Source organism: Pongo pygmaeus, chromosome 2 (genome assembly GCF_028885625.2).
Source record: "Pongo pygmaeus isolate AG05252 chromosome 2, NHGRI_mPonPyg2-v2.0_pri, whole genome shotgun sequence".
NCBI lineage: Eukaryota > Metazoa > Chordata > Mammalia > Primates > Hominidae > Pongo > Pongo pygmaeus.
The window spans coordinates 7010452-7035332 of record NC_085930.1 but is presented as its reverse complement, the minus strand read 5'-3'; the positions used below and the strand labels follow the sequence as shown (position 1 = coordinate 7035332).

The 24881-nt window shown below is 36.1% G+C and overlaps 1 protein-coding gene across 12 annotated transcripts in view; it reads left to right on the top strand.

Moving 5' to 3' along the window:
* The first annotated feature begins 6686 nt into the window (after window positions 1–6686).
* Window positions 6687–24881, top strand: part of CSNKA2IP (casein kinase 2 subunit alpha' interacting protein) — a 146535-nt gene continuing 128340 nt past the window's right edge. For 3 of the 12 annotated variants that reach the window (XM_054482568.1, XM_054482573.1, XM_054482569.1), the window contains exons 1-2: window positions 6699–6934; window positions 15967–15998. The gene's annotated coding sequence lies outside the window, so the exon portion shown is untranslated. Of the gene's footprint in view, window positions 6935–10736; window positions 10870–15966; window positions 16110–24881 lie in introns of all 12 variants that reach the window. The other 9 variants (XM_054482570.1, XM_054482572.1, XM_054482571.1 and 6 more) reach the window with 7 other exon arrangements.

The window sequence follows — 24881 nt, the reverse complement described above, 5'->3', positions numbered from 1 at the left end:
CTTGGAGTCTTCCCAACCTTTGCTTCGAGTTGTCCCTCCTTTCTAGACCAAACCAATGCTCATCTTGCATATGTTGATTGATGTCTCATGTCTCCCTAGAATGTATAAAACTAAACTGTGCCCTGACCACCTTTGGCACATGTTGTCATGACCTTCTGAGTCTGTGTCACAGGTGTGCGTCCTCAACTTTGGCAAAATAAACTTTCTAAATTAACTGAGACTTGTCTCAGATTTTCAAGGTTCACAGAGGTATACAAAAAACTGGGGGGTGGGGGAGACCCTAGGAAAAAGTGTCAAATCCTTGGCTTTTAAACTCAAAATCTTCACTTCTTATGCAAGAAAAAATTATTTACAAAGAATATTTGTTATCCAGTTCTGAACTCTCCACTCCTGTCAAGAGCTCCTCTGAACTATGGAGGGAAATAGAAGAGAGGAAGCGAAATGGTTAAACCTGCTTAGGGGTTTGCCTCTATTCTGTACCCAAAGCAGATAAAGGGGGCATTGATTAAAAAAAAAATCCCAAGAGAAGTTGGGATATCCAAAAGCAGAGGAAACCAGTTTTAGGAATTCCTCAGACTCTACTCTTGTAGGTATTTCCTATGTTGACAAGGGCGTGGGTCCCGATGGCATTTTGTGGTGTCCAGAATAATAAAGTCCTGATAAAGATTTCAGGTTTGGCTGGGCATAGTGGCTTAAGTCTGTAATTTTAGTGCTTTGGGAGGCCAAGGTAAGAGGATTGCTTGAGGTCAGGAATTGGAAATCAGCCTGCACGACATAACAAGACCCCCATTTCTAGCAAAATTTTAAAGAATTTTGCTAGACGTGGTGATGTACAATTGTAGTCCTAGCTACTCAGAGGCCTGAGGTGGGAGGATAGCTTGAACCCAGGAGTTTGAGCTTATACTGAGCTAGGATTATACCACTGCAATCCAGCCTGGGTGACAGAGTGAGGTCCTGTCTTTAAGAACAAAAAAAGAGTTAGGGGTTTTTGGACTCCAGAGAAACATAGAAACATAGCTAAAACTTTCCACTGCCTTCAAAGAGGGGGCACAATTGGAAAGAACCAGTAAACTAAACTGATTTCTCAGTTTTGGTTGTTTGATGCTATTGCAGATCACGGAGTAATAATACCCATGTCAGAGACTGGCAATAGGAACAGATGCAAGGACAGAGGCCAGGAAAGGAAGAGGCCATCCAAACAAATGACCATGCATTTCAGAGGGAACTCACAGACAGACGTCCCCTCCTGGCCTCCTGCCTCTCCATATAAGCCCCTGAAAAAATTAGGTACCAGGTTGAGAGAAAGAAAAAGGGACATTTTGAATGAAAAACATTTAAACTTGAAATGAACAAGAATAGCATGGAATGACTAAAATTCTTTTTTCTGTGATCAGATAGGATGGGGCTTACCATTCATTTGTTCAACATATTTATTGACCAATTGCTATGAGCCAGCCACTGTTCTAGATACCTGAGACACACTGAGGACAGAAGGCTATGACCTCCTGAATCTTGTATTCTGGCAGGTGACACAGGAAAGAGAGTGGAAAAGTTTCAGTATTACATATGAGGGTCAAAATCAGCCTCATTTTGGAGGTAAGATTAAGCAGACTCTTGATAGAGGTGAGGTGGTTCGCTAACCTGGGATTTGGAGAAAGAGCATTCCAGGTGAGAGGGAACAGGTGGAGTCAAAGCCCTAGGGCAAAAGCACACTGGGCATATTTAAGGGAAAGAAGACTAGGAGATTAGTAGTAGTAGAAGAGGACACAGAGGTAATGGGGGCACATCTTTGTGGCTTACAGCTCATTTGATGGAATTTGGCTGTTATTTTGGGTAGAAGATAACTCCATCTGAGTGTTAATAAAAGGAGAATGATCTGATTTGCCTTTGTAAAGGATCATTCTGTCTGCTGCCATGAATATAATAGACCAAGGGGACAAAATGGTTACAATGAGATCAGTTAGGAGGTTATTGCTACAACCCTTGCAAGAAATGATAATAGCCACAGTGTAAGTGAGCACAGTGGTCAGATTTTGGGTTTATTTTAAAGGTGGAGACAACACATTTTCCTACAGGACTGGATAAAGGATATGAGAGAAAGGAGGATCAAGAGAACTTCAAAGTTTTCTGTCTGGAGTTACTGAAAGAATGTAATTGAGATCTCCTGAGATGAGGAAGGTTGGCTGTGGGGCAGGTTGGGGTTGGAGAAAAGATCAGGAGGTTAATCTTGAGCATGTTAACTTTGGAACATCCAATTGGAAATTAAGTTTTCAGCATAGAGATTTAAAGTCATGGTCCGAACTGGGGGCTGGTTTCCCATTAATATGTTTGAGTAATCTAACTGACCATCTTCCAAATAATAACCATAAGTTCTAGATAAAATACCAAAAGAATGACTCAAAGGCTGTGGGAGTTTATAAGCCAGGCCGATTATGGAGGAAAATTAAAATGTGTAAAAAGCATTGGGCGAGATTCTCATTTTGTAGATTTTATCCTGAATGCCATTTTCAGTAGTTTCTGCAAAGAGTGTCTAAACTCTAGTGGAAAACCTCAAAGTTTTTTCGTCTGAAGAATTAGAAGACAGAATTTGGGGCAACCACAGGTAGTAGAAAGTGAATGGGAAACAGAGAGCCAGAAGAGGGAGGCCTAATCTCTGTGAATAAACTCTATCAAGTCTCTAGCTGACACTTACACCATTCATGTGTGGGAAAGACTTCGGCTAAGAACAACAAAAGTGAACTGACATTTGAGCTACCTCTAGAGAGAAAGATTTTGCAGTTTCAGTCCAATTAAATTAACTAATAAAACAAAAATTCCATTCTTTGGAGGAATAAAATAGAATATAGAGTCTCTACAACATAACATTTGCAATGTTCTGAATATAATCTTAACATATGAAAAAATCAGGAAAATGTGACCATTCTCAAGAGAAATAAGAAGCAGTGGAGGCCAACCCTGAGATGACTCATTGTTGGAATTAGCAGGCAAGGATTTTAAAGTTGCCGTTTTAACTGTGCTTGTATTAGTCTGCTCTCATGCTGCTAATAAAGACATACCTGAGACTGGGTAACTTATAAAGGAAAGAGGTTTAATTCACACACAGTTCCAGATGGTTGAAGAGGCCTCACAATCGTGGTGGAAGGCAAATGAGGAGCAAAGTCATGTCTTACATGTGGCAGGCAAGAAAGCTTGTGCAGAACTCCCCTTTATAAAACCATTCAATCTCATGAGATTTATTCACTATTACCAGAACAACATGGGAAAAACTCGCCCCCATGATTCAGTTACCTCCCACTGGGTCCTTCCCATGACACATGGGGATTATAACAACTCAAGGTGAGATTTGGGTGGGACACGGAAGCAAACCATATCATTCCACTCCTGGCCCCTCCCAAATCTCATGTCCTCACATTTCAAAACCAATCATGCCTTCCAATAGCTCCCCAAAGTTTTAACTCGTTCCAGCATTAACCCAAAAGTCCATGTCCAAAGTCTCATCTGAGACAAGGCAAGTTTCTTCTGCCTATGAACCTGAAAAATCAAAAGCAAGTTAGTTACTTCCTAGATACAGTGGGGGTATAGGCATTGAGTAAATACAGCTGTTCCAAATGGGAGAAATTAGAGAAAATGAAGGGGTTACAGGTCCCATGCAAGTCTGAAATCCAGTGGGACAGTCAAATTTTAAAGCTCCAAAATGATCTCCTTTGACTCCATGTCTCATATCTAGGTCACGCTGATGTGAGAGGTGGGCTCCCATGGTTTGGTCAGCTCTGCCACTGTGGCTTTGCAGGGTACAGCCTCCTTCCTTGCTGCTTTCTTGGACTGGCATTGAGTGTCTTTGGCTTTTCCAAGCCCACAGTGCAAGCTGTTGTTGGATCTACCATTCTGGGATCTGGAGGATGGTGGCTTTCTTCTCATACCTCCACTGGGCTGTGCCCCAGTGGGGACTTTGTGTGAGTGTTCCAACACCACATTTCCCTTCTGCACTGCACTAGCAGAGGTTCTCCATGAGGGCTCTGTCCCTGCAGCACACCTCTGCCTGGACATCCAGGCATTTCCATTCATCCTCTGAAATCTAGGTGGAGGTTCCCAAACCTCAATTCTTGACTTCTGTGCACCTGCAGGCTCAACACCATGTGGAAACTGCCAAGATTTGGGGCTTGCACCCTCTGAAGCCATGGCCTGAGCTGTACCTTGGCCATTTTTAGCCATTACTGGAGCAGCTGGGACACAGAGCACCAAGTCCTTAGGCTGCATACAGCAGGGCAGCCAGTGGGGAGGCCTTGGACTCGACCTCAGGAAATTATTTTTCCCTCCTAGGCCTCCAGGCCTGTGATGGGAGGGGCTGCTGTGAAGATCTCTGATATGCCCTGGAGACATTTTCCCCACTGTCTTGGTGAGTAACACTGCACTCCTCATTACTTATGCAAATTTTTGCAGCCAGCTTGAATTTCTCCTCAGAAAATGCTTTCTTTTTCTATCATATCTTCAGGCTGCAAATTTTCCAAACTTCTATGTTCTGCTTCCTCTTGAACGTTTGCTGATTAAAAATTTCTCCTGCCAGATACCCCAAATTATCTCTCTCAAGTTCAAAGTTCCATATACCTCTAGGGCAGGGGCAAAATGCCACCAGTCTTTGCAAAAGCACAACAAGAGTCACCTTTGCTCTAGTTCCCAACAAGTCCATATCACTGTCAGCATTTTTGTCAAAGCCATTCAACAAGTCTTTAGGAAGTTCCAAACTTTCCCACATCTTCCTGTCTTCTGAGCTCGTCTAGTCTCCAGGAAGTTCCAAACTTTCCCACATTTTTCTGTCTTCTTCTGAGCCCTCCAAACTCTTCCAACTTCTGCTTGTTACCCAGTTCTAAAGTCACTTCCACAAAGCAAAGTCACATCTTGCATGGCAGTAGGCAAGAAAGCATGTGCAGGGGAACTCCCCTTTATAAAACCATCCGATCTCGTAAGACTTACTTACTATTACAAGAACAGCATGAGAAAAACCTGCCCTCATGATTCAGTTACCTCCCTTGGGTCCCTCCCACAACAGGGATTATTACAATTCAAGGTGAGATTTGGAGCTAAACCATATCAGTGCTCAGTGAGGAAATCTAAAGGTGCTTATAATGGATGAATATATAGAAATTCTCAACAGAAAAACAGAAAACATACAAAAGAACCAAATTAAATTTCTATAACTAAGAAACACAGCATCTGAATTAAATAATTCAATGGGCAGGCTTAACAGTAGCATGGAGATAAATAGGAAAGAGTCAGTGTACTTTAAGAAAGATCAAAAGAAATTATCCAATCTGGGAAAGCTAGAAAATAAAGATTCAGAAATTTGAACAGAAATTTAAGAATCTAACATCAAAAGGTCCAACACAACAGTAATTGGAGTCCAGAAGAGTGGAAAAAGAGTGAGCCAGAAAAATTAGTTGAAATAAAAATGGCTGAACATTTCTCTGATTTGGTGAAAGACTCAATATTACAGATTCAAAGACCTAAGCAAACTCAGATCAAGGTAAACATAACCCAAACTATGCCCGATCTCATTATAGTCAAACTTTTGAAAACCAAAGGTAAAGAGAAAATCTTGAAAGCAGCAAGAGAAAAGTGACTCATTACCTACAGGGAAACAATGATCCACAAAGCCACTGACTTCTAATTAGAAACCATAGACACCCAAAGATTTTGGAATAATGTCTTTAAAGTGCTAACATAAGTCGTGGAACGAGGTAAGATCACTAAGGGAGGAGATAGAGAAGAAGACCTGAGCAATTACATAGACGTGATCAGAGAGAAAAGAAAGACCAAGAATGGAAGGTGTCCTGGAAAATGTGCCTAAAAGGAGAGAATGATCAAATGTGTCAAATGCTGCTATTGGACCAAGGGCAGAACACTGACTATTGGATTGAGCAATGCAGAAGTAAGTAATAATTGCGGCAGGAACAGTTTTGGTGGAATGGCTTAAAACTTGGTTGCAATGAGTTTAGGAGAAAATGAGAAAAAAATAATTGGAAATAATAAGTAACGGCAACTCAGAGTTTTACTTTGCATGGGGAGAAATGAAATGGAGTACTAGTCAATGTAGAGAGTAGGATCAAGAGAAGATTTTGTTTTGTTAGTATGCTAATTAGCATAATCCGGTAAAGAGCAAGACAAAAGTGAAAATACAGGATAAAAAGGGAGAATTACCCAGTTTATCAGGTCTTAGAAGAAAAGATAAAACAGCTAGTTGAGCTAGAATAAAAAAATTGTACACAAAAATACGTAATTTGAATTATTATTTCCCCTCTATATTGCGCAAAGCCCTTTGCTTCCTAGCCTTTAGTATTTACAACTTGGTCATTTTTCAATGTAGTATTTGAAAAGTATGTCTATTAAAAATTATGTAAAATTTTATGATTTTGGAGAGTAGTAAATGATTTGTTCCTTTGTGATTTTAATTTGTGAACATTCTTTAAACAGTGAATAGGATCTATTTCAAAAACTATTTTTTAAGTTTTAAAAAGCTCAGAATGCATTTTTCTAATAATATTTTTATTATATGAAGTAGTTTATTCTGGTTAGTTCATAAAATTGTATAAAGTAGCTGAATTGTATTACTGATTATCTGGAAAGTTTCAGGTCTTCAGATTTTTATTTCTATGGTGAAACTTATTCTAACTTCCAACCCAAGATTCTGGAACACATCTCCCATTATGAAGTGGGCCTCAGGATGGGAGTGGAAACAGAGCCTCTTGTTCACACTCCACACCCTCATCTTCCAGCAGTGAGGGTAGACTATTAAGGCTCTCATGTCATCAAGGATCAAGGCAATGGGTTAATGGAGACTCTAGACGTTTGTTTCCTCACCAGTGAAAATTAAATGAAGACCCAGGAATCACTACAGCTATAGGGATGAGAAGGACATTTCAGCAGCTAGAGTGTGGTGGTGAGTTCCTGGCTACATGGCTGCTTCTGTACAAGAGTGTGCTAAAGTCCTTTTGTGTTGTATAAGTTTATGTGTGCATATGTATGTATGAGCAAATTGGTGGGCTATTTTTTTCAGTATATGCTGAAGTGCTGTTAACCTGTAAACCCAACATCTAAAAAATGTCAGTGAATAAACTTTTGTTCAGATCTCTGCTATTAAGAGGTGGCCATAAATAAACTAAAAGCAGATTTATCCCCACTTATGTTTTATCTATTTTTTTAATTTAATTTTTAAAATTTATTATTATGGGTACATAATAGTTGTATGTATGTATGTGGTACATGTGATGTTGAGATACAGGCATACAATGTGTAATGTTCAAACCAGGGTAATTGGGGTATCCATCATCTCAAGCCATTATTATTATTTTAGAACATTCTAATTCCACTCTTTCAATTATTTAAAAATATACATTAAATTAGTGTTAACTATAGTCATTCTATTGTGCTATAGAACACTAGATCTTATTTCTTCTATTGACTGTATTTTTGTACCCATTAACAATCCTCACTTTATCCCCCAGTTCCCATTACCCTCCCCAGCCTCTGGTAACCATCATTCCACTCCATCTTCATGAGTTCATTTTCTTTTTAGCACCCATATTTATGTGATAATATCTTTCTGTGCCTGACTAATTTCACTTAACCTGATGTCCTTCAGTTCTATCCATGTTGCAAACGACATGACTTCATTCGGTTTTATGGCTGAATAACATTCCATTGTGTATATGTGCCACATTTTCTTGATCCATTTGTCCAGTGATGAACACTTAGGTTGTTTCCATACCTTGGCTATTGTGAATAGTGCTGTAATAAACATGGGAGTGCAGATACCTCTTTGATATGTTGATTTTTTTTCTTTAAGCTTTATACCCAGCACTCACAATATTTTAAGGTATGTACAGGGAAAGTCCATTTCCGATGCATTCTGCACCTACAAGATTGTTCAGTGATAACTGGTGTACGTATGTAATGATGACACTTGGGACAGGAAAAGAATTCTGCAGAAAATTCTGAATCATTCAAGTTAAATTATTTTCAGCATAGATTTAATAAGTACTCTTTGTAAATCTTTGAACATTGGCAAACCATATAATTTTTGTGTGAAAAAATGTTAACCAGAGCAGCAATTATGGGGGGGAGAACTTATGGTTGTGTCCTTAAGTGGAGAGACACCTTTTTAAGACCTATTGAAGTAGTTTTTGTTTTCTTTTCTTTGTTGTTCTTCTGGGTCATTATTATAACTGTCTCCATTCACAATTTTCTACCTATATAAAATTGTAAAGCTAATATTTTTAGATATGCATTGGTCCTTAAGAACTGGATGTACAGTTGCCTATTTGCAAGGACATGGAATGACTTTAAACTTCCTGGATAAAATATTTTCTATACGTACCAGGAAAGAGCTTGGGTTTAAAAGGTTTAGAGTCATTGTGATTATGACTCGTTGAGAGTATGCTTATAGCTAAGTAATTTTCTTTCCTTTTTTCAAAAGAAATGGGTATGGAGGTGTATATTCTGAGTCTTATAGAGTCTTAATTGCCTGCCATGAGGTAGTATTTAGGAGCATGATTAAATTGGTTAAGACACATCTAGAGAAAGGAAACCTCCAAGAAGGAATGTACTTGTTAACACTGCTTCTGTGATTGAATTTAGGATTTATAACACTTTAAATTTTTAAAAAATTGCCTGTAGTTTATGTACACGGTATTAGAGATGAACTGAATTATTCATAATGATATATTTTATGCTAATTCACTGGAAAGTTTCTCAAATAATAGTTATTTAAAATTCCTCACTTTTCAGAAACTGCGTATTCTTTAGTACCAAGATCTCTCCCCTGTCATTGTGTTCTTCTAAGATATCACTGGTGCTGTGATCGGGAGCTGTTTGTTCAATCATGACCTGTGGGGCTTTCTTAACCTCTTATAAACTTAAGTGCCAATCACTAGGCTGGATATAATTACACTTTGGTTATTTCTTTGAGCTTTAAGGGCTAATGAATAGCCTCAAGTATTTAAATAACTGCTTGAACTTTCTTAATTGATACAAACTGTCTGCAATAATTCCACTTAGTCTGGTATGCCACCTGAACAACTTTATCTTGGGTTTACATACTTAATTGATAGTGTTCGATGGTACATGATATTTATATGAGCCTTTGTCTTACTGAACTGCATGTGAGATAACCATTCTAAGTCATATTTTAAAGCTGTATTCCAACTTCATAAACAAATACATTAGAATCAATGTTTGTGTTCCAGATCTGAACAAATATTATTTTATGTCAAATTTTGTTAATCTTTTGTAAACATACTAAAACATATGCATCCAAATTATAGTTCATATTTTTTCCACATTTCAAATTTATGCAAATACATATTTACTTTTCAATTAAAATTCAAGTTCTTATGTGAAATAATATGAAATGTTAAAAAATAATTTAATTAGTAAGTATTTGAAGAGTTTTATTTTCCTTTTAGGGTTTTATTGCTATTCTATATAAAAAAATCAAGATATGTCTGGAGGAATAATTGGGTTCAGAGGCTATTTTCTTTCAAAAACCAAAATCATAAAATGTACAATCAATATTGACCTGAATCATTATTAATATAGGCATTTTTATAATAGAAATTGTAAAGGTAAAAATGATTATAAACAAGAAATGAATTTTAAAATGTCTCATTGAGCATTAACCTTAGCATCCTAGATTTAGACTAGCTAGATATTTCTGTGTGTGAATTCTTGTTCTAAAATGTGCCTGACATGTAACTTTAGGTAAGTTATGAGACTTCTGTGAGCAGCTGTTTCCTCATCTGTAAGATGGAAAATAATGATGAAGACAAGAATAATTATGTTAAACAGTAAACATTTCTTGATATTTCTTGGATACTCAATAAATGCTACCTCATTATTATTCCCACAGGAAAAAAAAGTCTTACTACTTTTAGTTTCACTTTGATTTTATCCAGAATTATGACCCAGATTTGGCTTTAGATGACCTTGAATTATTTTCAGACACAAAATTATGCTCCTGAAGTATTAATATCTGATAACATGAATGCTATAAACTTTCAGAGAATCTGAAGGGAATTAATTTTTCTGAAAAGTAACTAGTTGAGAAAGTAAAAATGTATTTGAATGTATACATTTTGGTATGTTTGAAAACGATGGTGATGGTCTATAATCACTCATATATTGATGTGTTTTTACTTAGTGTTTTGTCTCTTGATAAGCAGAGGATTATAGAAAATTAAATGTCAATAGGTATTATTAAATCTAAGTCATGAAACGGATCATTCCCAGATTGCTGACATATATAACAGTATGAATATTTTTTAAGTGTTTTTGTTTGATAGTTTTTATTTGTATGTGTGTATGTCTTTTTCAGTGTTAGCAAGTAGTCTGGTATAGTAAATAATACTTAAAACAAATCTTTGCTACAATATTGTATAGGTATATGCCTTCAGAGTTCGGTATGACTATTAAGAAATGCTTCAGAATTCAGGAACTTATATATTCTGTTACATCAAAGTTAGCCTAAAGCTGCCTCCTTACATATTAAGTTTGGCCTAAAAGCTTTTCTGTACATCATGAATTATAACAAGTCGGGGTGTAAACCTATCATGGCCCACACCTGTGCCAATCACTGAGTTTTGGCCAATGAAATGTAGCCAGCTGTTTGAACCATGTTCAAATAAGGCAAATGCTGAGCTGTAACCAATCCATCTGTTTCTGTGTCTCACTTCCATTTTCTGTAGGTCACTTTCCTTTTGCTGTCCATAAATCTTCTTCCACGATGTGGCTGTTGCCGGTGTCTTTCTTGAATCTGCTGTGATTCTGAGGTCTGCCCGATTGACGGATCATTTATTGGTCAATTAAACTCCTTTAAATGTAATTCAGCTGAAGTTTTCTTTTAGCAATACTAAGAACTTTTTTGTTAAAAAGAAAGCAAGGGATTTTCACATGTCTATATTGTCAGAAAAAAAAATAAAAGGATCTGAGAAAGGTTAAAAAAAAACCCAAAATGCAAAACTGTGTATACATGACTCTACCACCTTCATTACTCCTTGGAAACAAATTAATACTTTTGTACGTTGATAATTTTGGTGTGTATTACCTCTGCTTCCAGAAAATAATACACATAGCATGGTCACTTATGTAGAATTTTCTCTTTTCTTGGTAGCCAATAGCCACATGGGGCTGTGAGCACTTGCTATTTGGCTTGTATTACTGAGAAACTGAATTTTAAATATTTACTATTAATTTCTTTATTTTTACACTTAAATAGCCACATAAGGGTAGGAGACATAATCCAGGACAGCATACTTCCAGATTCATGAGCCATTCTCGTATGTGGTTACATTTATGCCATGGGCTGCTGCTGACAATGCCCAGAACACAAGTGCCTTGGGGCGCGTATCCCCTCATCTTGCAGAAATGGCCCAAGGAGAAGAGTACAAAGCAACATAATGGCAGAGATGATGTTCAGATCTCCAGATATTGTGTCCCTGTCTCAGAGTCACCAACAGAACTTAATTTTTCATTTCCTTTTGACAAGTGATGAGCTTGGTAAGATGGTGAAAATGGTATTCAACAGCCATAATAATTAAACACTATGTCCCTTTTTGCGGTACAGTGATAAGAACTGAGAAAAAAGGAGATAGAACCAAGGGAGCATTCTTATGACTAGTCTTTGCTCCTTATCACTCCAGTGAGTCTGTTGACAGAAATGGCCATATTCTTATTCAGCATTATTATTGGGCTTGGTTATGAGTCATTAGTTTAGCTTGTTATGTGAAAGTCACTAATTTGAGTAACACAATGACATTTGATAAAGAATGACATTGGTATAGGAATCAAATAGGGCTACTTTTCAGAATTATTTTCTGATAATAAAATATAAATTATTTTAATAGTAGTAAACTTATTATAAATGAAGTAAATAAGGTTAGTGATATGGGGATCAAAGGGCCATTGCACATAAATCACTAAACAAAAGTCATTGGGAGACTGACACAAAAATCCGTATGTCTTTCATTCATTTAAATCCAGATTTTTTTCTCTTATTAGCAGAAAATATCAAACAGTTAACATATAAGCAAATTAGTGCAAAGTGCTCTTCAGAGTTAACTTGATTGTGGTAGAACACAAAAAAATGCCACATAGCTGCTTTTATTTTTCAGTCAATATTTCACAATAAATCATCTAGATTATTCAAATAGTCTTCCCTACTATTAAGATTTATTTATAGGATGGCACATAATGAGAAATTCTGACACCTGTCATTTAAATAAGAATATTTCCACAATGTTTTTGCAGGAATAAACTTTCAAAGATTTTAGTGCTAAAAACTTTGTGGTAGAAGTTTAGTAGATGCTGATAATATTTCTGCCAGAAATTGCAACCAGGCTCCCATTCTACTTAAAGATATTCTTGAAATTAACGGAGTAGCAAGCTGTTAACTATCTGTAGAGGCTCACCTTCGTTTTGCAAACTGTTAATAATACTTTGGTGAGACATATGTGGTAATTTCCATTACCAACAAAATTTTCTATTTAGAAAAAATGAATGCTTTGAGCTTTAAATGTTTATATTATGTTTTTTATTTCCTCCATATATTGTTTTAAAATTTTCCATTTATATTGTTATTCTCTGAGCTCTAATAATAACTACAGATTCATATTGAGCAGCTCATCAAATATTGGGAGGAAACAACAGAAATAATAGCAAGAGCTATTGACTTTAGAAGAACTGAGCCCCAGACTGAGTTCAAAGCTAATTGTTCTTATTTTGAGTTTACATGATAGAAATTGGATAACCATATGGATTTGATGTACCAATTTCTTCTTGATATGCAACTTTAAAAAAGTCTATGTAGTTAACCTATTAATATAAAACTGACACTCATTTAAATTTGCTGTCTCCCATTCCATTGGAAAGATCTCTGTTTAGAATTACAGGAAATAAGGGCAAGTGTACATATTTCTTGTAATAAACTAATAATAAAGGGACAGATATCACTACCACATTGTAAATTATACAGTAAGTCTTAGGGAATTTATTTAGTACCTTAAACACCCAGGAAATTTCACTAGTTGACAGCAATTGAAAATGCAAATTAATTGTGTACTCCATCCCACATCTGAAATAAAAGAAAAATGCCAGAAATAGACTAATTCTGGTTTCCTTTTGAATATCATATTTTAATTTCTTTTATGTTTCTTTAATCTTTTCAGCAGTGCTTAAAGATTTGGAAGATGTTGATTAAAGCATTTCCTCTGATTAATTATATTTTGGCTTTCAACTGTTTTATTTTATTTTAAAATCAAGTGCACACACATTGTCTGGATTATATGAGCATCTGCTCTTCCCAGTCTCTGCAAATATTTATATAAATCTAACTGCCACCCTGATCCCTCCAAGTTCTCACTGCTTAGCTAATCCTGATTGCATCCCCTCATTAAGTCATCTTCAGGATATGGAAACATAAATAAAACAGATGAACAACCTACATTTCAGGAATATTTGTGTACATGGCTTCCCACTTAACTCATGTTATTAAATTCTCAGAATTCATTCTAAAATCACAGGGTTTCCTTTACCTCTGCTTTCTTTAATTTTACATTTGATTATTATTAATCTAAAAATTACAGGCATACCTCATTTATTGTGCTTTGCTTTACTGAGCTTCACAGATATTACATTTTTATAAATTGAAGGTTTGTGGCAACTCAGCATTGAGCAAGTCTATCAATGCCATTTTTTCATCAGCACATGCTCACTTCATGCCTCTGTGTAGCACTTTGGTAATTCTCACAACATTTCAAACTTTTCCATTATTATTATATGTCCTGGTGATCTGTGATTAGGCATCTTTGATGTTACTCTTATAATTGTTTTGGGATGCCACAAACTGCACTCGCATAAGACAGTGAACTAGATGAATGTTGTATGTGTTCTTGACTTCTCCATCAACTGGCCGTTCCCCCATCTCTCTCCTTTTCTTTAGATCTCCCTATTCCCCGGGACACAATATTGTTGACATAAGGTCATTTAATAAACCTACAATGACCTCTAAAGTGTTCAAATGAAAGGAAGAGCTGCACGTCTCTCACTTTAAATAAAAAACTAAAAATGATTAAGTTTAGAGAGAAAGGTCTATTGAAAGCTGAGGCAGGTTGAAAGTTAGGCCTCTTGCAGCAAACAGCCAACTGGAGAATGCAAACAACAGGTTCTTGAAGGAAATTAAAGGTGATACTCCAGTGACTACACAAATAATAAAGTGCAACAACCTTATTGCTGATATGGAGAAAAATTTGGTGGTCTGGATAGAAGATCAAACCAGTCACAACATTCCCTCAAGCCAAAGCCAAATCCAGAGCAAGGCCCCTAACCCTCTTCAATTCTACGAAGGCTGGAAGAGGTGAGGAAGCTGCAGAAGAAAAGTTTAAAGCTAGAAGAGGTTGGTTATAAGGTTCAAGGAAAGAAGCCATTTCCATAACATGAAAGTGCAAGGCTAAGCAGCAAGTGTCAATGGAGAAGCTGCAGCAAGTTTTCTAGATCTACCTAAGATCACTGATGAATGTGGCTACACTAAACAGATTTTCAGTGTAAATGAAAGAGCTTCACAGTGGAAAAAGAATCCATCTAGGGCTTTCATATCTACAAAGGAGAAGTCAATGCCTGGCTTCAAAGCTTCAAAGGACAGGCTGACTCTTGTTAGAGGTGAATGCAGCTGGTTACCTTCAGTTGAAGCCAGGGCTCCTTTACCATTTCAAAAATTGTAAAACCCTTAATAATTATGCTAAATTTACTCTTCCTGTGCACTAGAAATGGAACAACAAAGAACTGGATGACAGCAACCTGTTTACAGGGTGATTTATTGAATATTTTAATCCCAATGTTGAGAACTACAGCTCAGAAAAAAAATTTCAATATTTTTCACAATATTTTCAAAATGTTTGAAAATATTACCATTTATTAACAATGCATCTGGTCACTCAGGAGCTCTGATGGAACTGTACAAGGAGATTAATGTTGTTAAACCTGCTTACACAACATCCATTCTGCAGCACATAGATTAAAGAGTAATTTAGACTTCCAAGTTTTATTTTTTAAGGAATACATTTTGTGAGGCTATAGCTGCCATAGATAGTGATTCCTCTGATGGGTCTAGGAAAATTCAGTTAAAAACCTTTTTGAAAGGATTCATCATTCTAGATGTCATTGAGAACATTCATGATTTATGGAAGGAGGTCAGATATCACTATTAACAGGAAATGGAAGGAGGTGATTCCAACCCGCATTGAGAAATTCAGTACTACAGTGGGAGAAGTAATTGCATATGTAGTGGAAATAGCAAGAAACTAGAATAGGAGTGGAGCCTGAAGATATGACCGAATTGCTGCAATTTCATTATAAAACTTGAATGGATGAGGAGTTGCTTCTTATGGATGAGCAAAGAAAGTGGTTTCTTGTCTACTCCTAGTGAAGATGCTAGGAACATGGCTGAAAGGACAATGAAGGATTTAGAATATTACATTAACTTAGTTGATAAAGCAGTAGCAGGGTTTGAGAGGATTCATTTTAATTTTGGAAGAAGTTCTAATTTGGGTAAAATGCTATCAAACAACATTGCATGCTACAGAGAAATCTTTTATGAAATCAATGCAACAAACTTTACTGTTTGCCTTATTTGAGGAATTGCCAGTCATCCCAACCTTCAGCAACCATTACCCTGATCAGTCAGCAGCCATTCACATTGAGGCAAGAGCCTCCATCCGCAAAAAGATTCCCATTCATGGAATGCTCAGATGGTTGTCAGCATTTTTTAGCAATCAAGTGTTTTAGATGAAAGTATGTACACTTTTCTAGACATAATGCTATTGCACAATTAATAGACTACAGTGTAGTGTAAACATAATTTTTGTATTGAGAAACGAAAACATTATTTTGACTCACTTTATTGTAATATTTGCTTTGTTGCAGTGGTCTGGAACAAAACAGGCAGTGTCTTCAAGGTATACCTGTATTTTGGATATCAAGACCTTTTCAAGATGATTTACTGTTTTGTATATCCTCTATCCATTTAATATGACTGAAAATTTTATAATTTATTAGGAAGCTGAAAGGTAACACATACATGTTGAGTATCTCCTGTATTTGTTTTCCCCTTTATTCTTAGTATTTGTTTCTCTTTTATCTCTCTATGGGATAAGAGAATATAAAGAAGTAGTACCTCTCCACAAAGATGGAATGGTAATACTTTCTATAAAGACTTTCTTTCACCTGGGTTTCCTTAACTAATTACAGGTTTTATATGGGGACAGTACTTTAATCTAGCACCTTCACTTTATTTCATGCTTTGATACAGACTGAGAGACTTCTATTTGACTTCATTTTACAAATTGTCCTTTGACCATGTAGTTTCTGTAGACAGAATGATTTTTTATTGTAAATATCTAAGACTGAGAATTTCTGTTCTTGCAGCTTTATGTAATTATGTTCAAAGGGATTTGAATTAAAATGGAACAGATGTGTCCATTTTTAATTATGGTGTAACAAATTGTGTTACTCTAAGGCTTTATTAAGTGAAATACTCATCTTTATGTAATAATGGGTCAGACAGTTTCAAAACGATATCAGTGAACACAGTGTATTGCCTATTCTACTTAGACTTCAAAAGGGCTGTTAAAACTCAGAGGATGTACATGTAAATCCAGAAGACACTATAGAAAATATACATATTTGTTTTTTATTCTAAGTTAAGTGAAACATACGATAAATCTAAATGTCATCTAAGTAAGACAGAAAAGCTAACATTTGACTTAACAGATATATCTAAAGAGTAGTGAGAACATTCAGCTCTCTGTATTGGAAAATATCATTTTAGGGTTTCCTGAAAACCCTTTTGTATTCTTTTGTGTAAACACTCTCTTAACCAATAAGTGGCCAGAAAAGCCCTTTTTTGGGCACCGCGTTGAAGTCAGTACAACAAAGTCCTTCTTACTAGCTGTCAGCTACTTAGAGAACCAAAAAAATAGTAAGAATATGGACAAGTACAAATCCTGTGAAATGAGCCCCATCTCAATGTTTCTATTTCTGTCAGTTGTTCCACAGTCCTTTTATGCTTCTGGATATATCCAACTCTTTTATGTTTTTTTCTTTCTGCCCTTTCCCAGTATGTCACCATTTATTATTTTTATTTCTGAATTGTTTTATTGAGATACTCTTTTTGCTTCATTATCATTTCCACCCTAATCCAGGCTCTATTTCTTCAAACCCAGATTACTGCATCGATTTTCCAAGTTTTCTCGATGTTTCTCCCCCCTTTCCATTCTTTTTACAGTTCATTGCCAATCTAATAAAAATAATAATTTTATTTTTTACCTTTTTATTTCAATAGTTTTGGGGGTGCAGGTGGTTTTTTGTTACATGGATGAGTTCTTTAATGGTGAGTTCTGAGATTTTAGTGCACCCCTCACCCAAGAAGTGTACACTGTACTTAATATGTTGTCTTTTGTCCTTCTCCCCACTCCCAACTACCCCTCCTGAGTCTCCACAGTCCATTATATTGCTTTGTATGTCTTAGCATCTTCAAAGCTTAGCTCCCACTTATAACTGAGAACATGTGGTATTTGGTTTTCCATTCCTGATTTACTTCACTTAGAATAGTGGCTTCCAGTTCCATCCCAGTTTCAGCAAAAGACATTATTTCATTCTTTTTTATGGCTGAGTAATATTCCACGGTGTATATATACTGGATTTTCTTTATCCATTCATTGGTTGATGGGCATTTAGGTTAGTTCCATATTCTTGCAATTGCAAATTGAGCTGCTATAAACATGTGTGTGCATGTATCTTTTTCATATAATGATTTCTTTTTTAGGGGGTAGATGCCCAGTAGTGGGATTGCTGAATTGAATGGTAAATTTACTCTTACTCTTTAAGGAGTCTCCACACTGTTTTCTGTACTGGTTTACTAATTTACATTTCGTCCAGAAGTGTCAAAATGTTCCCTTTTCACCACATCCATGCCAACATCTATTTGTGCATGTGTGTGTGTTTTAAATTATAGCCATTCTTGCAGGAGTGAAGTGGTATCTCATTGTGGTTTTAATTTGCATTTCCCTGATGATTAGTGATGTTGAGCAGAAAATGGTAATTTTAGTTTGATGCATCACTTCTTACAATACTTTGGTAGTTCGAGTTTATTATACAAGGCTGCACTTTTGTTTCTGGTCTTCAGGATCATTCGTAATCCCTATGCACCTTCTTGTCACTACTGCTCAATAAAATGAATAATATGATTTTCCTTTCATCAAGTGCCTTCATTTTCAGTATCTAAACACAGCCTTTTCTAGGCAGAATTGTTCACTCCATCCCAATACATGTACCTTTACCCTCTCCCCGTGCTCTTTCTCCAGCCAAGGACATTCTGGTAACTATTCCTTTCTCATGAAACTCGTTTCCTTTCTTGAAAGGCCAGATTCTCCATGGTGCTTTCTTCTTTTTCACTTTTCCCTTTCTCTGAGTTACCAATTCAGTTTTAGTTTATACCTTAATTGTTTCCTAAACTGGTTTTAACTCCTCATGAAGACTTAATCTCCTTGTGAAGGAAAGTTTTTTGTAGAGTGTCTCAACTACAAGTATAATCTGGTTGATTAATTGGCATGCCTTCATTGAGGAATTCATCGCTAGGACTGTCTTCTTGTTTATTGGGATGGGAAGGGGGCGAAAAGATGAGAGGGGCAAAAGAGAAAATTTGGAAAATGAGAAGTTTATTTTATTGCAATGTCTGTGCAATCGTTGGTCTTAAGGGAACAAATACACTAAATTCAAAGATGATGAAAAAAAATCAGCTTCACAGAGCTGTAGTAAACGCCAGATGTTGAAACAGAAGCTTATCAGACTATCTTTCACCTTTCATCTTTAAGGGACAAATTACAACAAATAACCAAAATAAACATAAAGAAACCATAGAGGACACTAAGTGAAAAGGTAAAGCTACAGATTTCAAAACAGAAGACATATCCAGACAGCCCTTGTCAGTATGTTTCTTTACTATCGAGGGCTGCTGCTGCTAGAGGTCTCTAGGCTCCCATATGATCTGTTGGTCACTGTACTTCACTTTCCCAACTCTCACCCCCAGTAGACATGCACACTCACATTTTTAGGATCCAAAGAAGAGAGCTGAGCTTGATTTTCTGTCAGGCAGAAGAGCAAGATAGACAATGTAATGTGAAACTTTTTCCTGCTAATCCTCAACACAGAATTCTGGATTCTCATCTGAGGACTAAGAACACCTTTAACACTGATGAATTAGAAATAAGGCAAGGACTAAAACTGAATTAATTTTCTAATATTAGAAAATGAAGAAATACTCATCACTGGATTCACTTGCCTCACTAAGTGTTATTTTATTATTTGAACATATATAATAAATACAGAATTTTTCTTATCCTTTAATAACAAATTCAAAGAGAGAAAACTTCATTCATATTAAAAAGTATAGACGAGAGATGGAAATTAAAAATAATATACCAGAGAGGACTGCTACAAATGAAAGACAGCTTGTTAGACAAATACATCTGTTTTTGTAGATCAAGTAATGAGGTACGAAGTAGACATGGCTTCAAAGACAATGTTAATTTCTTTTTTTTCTAAATTCAAAATTATTATAATATATATTGTAGAAAATTCAGACAGAGGCAAAAGCCCAAAACAAAAAAGTTGTCCTTGATCCCATCCCACTATCTAGTGATAACCATAGTCAATATACTGGTGAACATCTTACCAAGATGTAACTTTGTGTAGATAGACATTTTTACAAGAATGATATCACATCATATACTGTCTAATAAAAAATTTCACTTAACAATATGTAGTCATTTCCCATGTCAAATATTACAATCTATTAAATCTTTTATGTCCAATACAGAACAACACTAAATGTAAGATAACTCCCCATTTTCCTATGAGAAAGCCAATTTATTTAGCTACAAAGATGTATTTAATATCACATATTTTCATATCAAATTTACGTTGAAACTTTAATATTAAAACATTCCATATTCCATGAAACATTGGTTTTTCATCAAAGGAAACATTCTTTTAAGTCACCAGGTTTTCAGAGTTCATCATTTATAATTTTGTATCTATTTCTGATGCTGTTACTGGAAATTTTGTCCCAAGCCATAAGTATCCATTTACATAGCATTAAAACTTTTATTATTTTTGTTAATCTCCACAATACAACCATGTATCATATTGCTTTTAAAGGAATCTTGTTTACCACAGTAGCCAACAGTTGAATATTGTGTGGTCAGACTCCAGGAAACACTATTAAATATATGCTAATTTTTGTAATTCCATTTTTTTACTGTTTTAGTCATGTAAACTAAAATGATAAAAATGTTTTAGTTTTTACTAAATGTTTTAGTGTTAGTGAGTTCATGTTAACTCACTCTCTCTCATCTGTCAATCTATCTATCTATCTGAATACAGGCAGACATAAAACTCACACTGGTGAAGGCAATTTTGGGCTAATGTGTTCATTCAATGCCTGAAATGCTATTCAAGACAAAGGAATTGAGAATGCACCCTTTGAAAAAATTGATTTTAAACTAACTCATTTTTTGAGGTGTCATTTTGGGAAAAAGAAATTTATCTTATATTTGGTCATATAAATTATAGTAAAGAAAATGGCAAGATCATGTGAAATATGTATTTGAGGTTTTTGTTTAATGCTCAATACAAGCATTTTATACTCCACAATTAGAAAATCAGAAGATTAAAAAAAGAAATATTGAATCTGAAGATAATTTTATAGATTAATTAATTAATTAATTTATTATTGAGTTAGGGTCTCGCTCCATCACCCAGGATGGAGTGCAGTGTGGCGTGATCACAGCTCACTGCGGCCTCAACCTCCCAGGCTCTAATGATCCTCCTGCCTCAGCTTCTTGAGTTGCGGGGACCACAGGCTTGTGATATCACACCCAGCTTAATTATTGTATTTTAAAAATGAAGAAATAGTGAGACTAAGAGGGCAAATAACCCTCTCAAGTTTCACAGGCATTTACAGGGTGAGTTCAAATTAGGCAGGTTTCTTGACAGTTTATTACTCTTTACTCAATATGATATTGAGGTGTAAAAGAAATTCGTCCTAAACTTCCTTCAGAAATTGAGAGACACGTGCAAAGGGCCAATTCTAATAAACTCTACCAGCTTAGGAAACTCAAACTAAGGATAAATTCCCCTCAAGCTTCTCTTAAGAAATCTTACAATACTTGTTGTCTAAAAAATTAAGGGCAAACTCTCTTGAGAAATACTTCCCTATGTTATCTGGATGGATACTGCTTTGTGTATCATACTTCTTTTTTTAGGGAAGGTTACTCAGATGATTTGTCTTCAACTCCCCCCACTTCCCCTAGTCTTTCAGCCCCACATATCTCTGGATTCTGGAAAGGCATTCACTCATTTATTCATTCAACAAACTTGTACTTATTAAGTCAACTGCTACTTTGCACTAAAACTGTGCAAGGCACAGAGGAAATGAATATAAAAAAACAAAATTTGTGATACTCATTAGAGCTATTCACAATATTCTCATTTTCTGTTTATAAGTGGATGGTATTAATCAATCGGATTTGTCCACCTCCTTACCATTAGATATGAATTTGTTACTTGCTTATTAAAATTTAATTGCTTGTGCCTGACTCTGCAGTCCTTTCACGTCCCTGCCATGGAAACATATGTCAAGAGGGAGCCTGAGTCTCTGAGCAACCACAATAAACTCAGCTATTCTCCTGGCCAGTGTTGGAAAAGTAGGATGAGAGTGTTAAACTACTGAGATTTTAGGGGTATTATTGGAGCTTTACTTAGCTTATCTTGACAGAAAATCCTTGCTTTCAAGATCCCCTTAATTAAGTGAAGTAGAGATAATAATGAAGTATTTCAATTACACTCTAATAATATCTATTATAAAAATATGCTTTATGTGATGGAAGGACTAAGGAAAGAATTTTGAGAAGTTGATGAGATCAGGCTTAGGAGTCAGATAGCCTTGAGTCGAAATCTTGACTTGTGTATTTTTAGCAGTATGTAAGTCATTAAACTTTCTAAGCCTGTGATGTAGTTTGGATATTCATCCCCTCCAACTCTCATGTTAAAATTTGATCCCCAGTGTGGGAGGTGTTTGGGTCATGGGGGTGGATACCTCATCACAGGTTGTTGCAGTCCTTGTAGAAATGAGTGAGCCCTTGCTCTATCAGTTACCATGAAATCTGATTGTTAAAGAGGCCTGACACCTCCATCTCTCTCTCTTGTTCCATCTCTCATCATGTGACATGCCTGCTCTCCATCTTTCATGATGACTGGGAGCTTCCTGAGGCCCTCACCAGAAGCAGTTGCTGATGCTACCCTTCTTGCATATCTTGCAGAGCTGTGAACTAAATAAACTTCTTTTCTTTATAAATTACCCAGCCTTAGGTATTCCTTTATGGCAACACAAAATAGACTAATACAATCCACTTTCGATAGTATAGAATATGGGTAAGAGTGCTATTATCTATCTCAAAGGATGGTTGTAATAATTAGGTGAGCTGCATGATAAGCACTCAATAAGAGGTAGTTGCCATTACTATTATCATTTTTTAAATCTGTATGTGGTATAGAATGGGTAATACTCATACAACAAAAGCTAAGGAATGCTGAACAGAAGCATAAAGTTTGAGAACCTGTGTAGTTAATAAACTGTAAAACAGGTATTGTAGGCAGAAGGATGGGTGAATATTTTAGGTGAGAGATGTTACGCATAGTACACAGGGGAGTGGTGACAAGTGAAGCTGGAAAAGTAGGCAAGAACTGAAAGAAAATGCACCTGTCCACCATGGCTAGGAAGTAGTAATTACCCTGACGGTAGTGGAGAAATATTAAATGTTTTAATAGCAAATGAACATTTCAGAAAGATCATGAGAGCTGCAGCATGGAAAAGAGATTAAAAAAAAAAAACCCATGAGACTGGGAACAGAAATAGCTCTAAAGATATACTAAAGTCTTCCAAGTAAGAAATACGTGCATATACTATACTAATCATAATTAAAACTATGGATGTGTGTAACTTCATAAAGAGAGATCTCTTGATGTCAAGGCTAGGAATGGAAGCCTAGGTATTGATAACACTTTAAGGGCTACTACATAAAGCAAAATGTTCTTGGGGAGAATAAAAAGGGCAGAGAGGAAAAGAGAGATAGGAACCAAGAACCTTGGCTATCATGGATGCCAAGGTAGGGGAGAATGTGAGCAGGGCATGATCAACCCTGTGAAACATGCCAGCAATGCAAAGCAAGATACTATCTTAAGAGTCTTTATGTCATTGGAAAATCAGGAAGCTATCGTTGATCTGCATGGAAGAACTTAAGACTGGTGGAAGTTAAAGGCAGATTTCAAGAAATAAATGAGAAAGGGTGATGGTGGTGTGGAAGTAGAGTAGATTGAGTTTAGACTATAATTTCAAAAAGTTTGAATAAATAATAGAGGATAATTGGGTACACAGAATGAAGAAAGTTCGTTTTGTTTTAAAATGGGAGAGACTTATCATATGTATGTTCTGAGTGTTTCTCTTACATCCAGGCAAATGGAGCTCCTACCCAGAGTCTGCACTATAAAAGGATCTCCTCTGGTCTTTTGGCCACATATGTACCCAAGGCAAAAAAAATCTGCATTCCAAAGGGACACATCCTACTGAAAGACTTGAGAATTCTGGGTCTAAATGTCTTTGGTCACACCTCTAGAACCTGTATAGACTTCTGTACATTTTCCCATTAATATTGCTTTCTGATATGTAGTTTCAAAATTGTTTTTATTCAGTTAAAATACTTTCTAATTTCTCTTTCCATTTAACCCATTAATTATTAAGAAGTATGCTATCATTATTTAAATATTTGAGGATTTTCCAGGGATCTTTCTCATTGATTTTTTTTTTCTTTTATTATTATTATTATTATTATTATTATACTTTAGGTTTTATGGTACATGTGTGCAATGTGCAGGTAAGTTACATATGTATACATGTGCCATGCTGGTGCGCTGCACCCACCAACTCATCTAGCATTAGGTATATCTCCCAATGCTATCCCTCCCCCCTCCCCCCACCCCACAACAGTCCCCGAAGTGTGATGTTCCCCTTCCTGTGTCCATGTGTTCTCATTGTTCAATTCCCACCTATGAGTGAGAATATGCGGTGTTTGGTTTTTTGTTCTTGCGATAGTTTACTGAGAATGATGATTTCCAATTTCATCCATGTCCCTACAAAGGACATGAACTCATCATTTTTTATGGCTGCATAGTATTCCATGGTGTATATGTGCCACATTTTCTTAATCCAGTCTATCATTGTTGGACAGTTGGGTTGGTTCCAAGTCTTTGCTATTGTGAATAATGCGGCAATAAACATACGTGTGCATGTGTCTTTATAGCAGCATGATTTGTAGTCCTTTGAGTATATACCCAGTAATGGGATGGCTGGGTCGAATGGAATTTCTAGTTCTAGATCCCTGAGGAATCGCCACACTGACTTCCACAATGGTTGAACTAGTTTACAGTCCCACCAACAGTGTAAAAGTGTTCCTATTTCTCCACATCCTCTCCAGCACCTGTTGTTTCCTGACTTTTTAATGATTGCCATTCTAACTGGTGTGAGATGGTATCTCATTGTGGTTTTGATTTGCATTTCTCTGCTGGCCAGTGATGGTGAGCATTTTTTCATGTGTTTTTTGGCTGCATAAATGTCTTCTTTTGAGAAGTGTCTGTTCATGGCTACAGTAACCAAAACAGCATGGTACTGGTACCAAAACAGAGATATAGATCAATGGAACAGAACAGAGCCGTCAGAAATAATG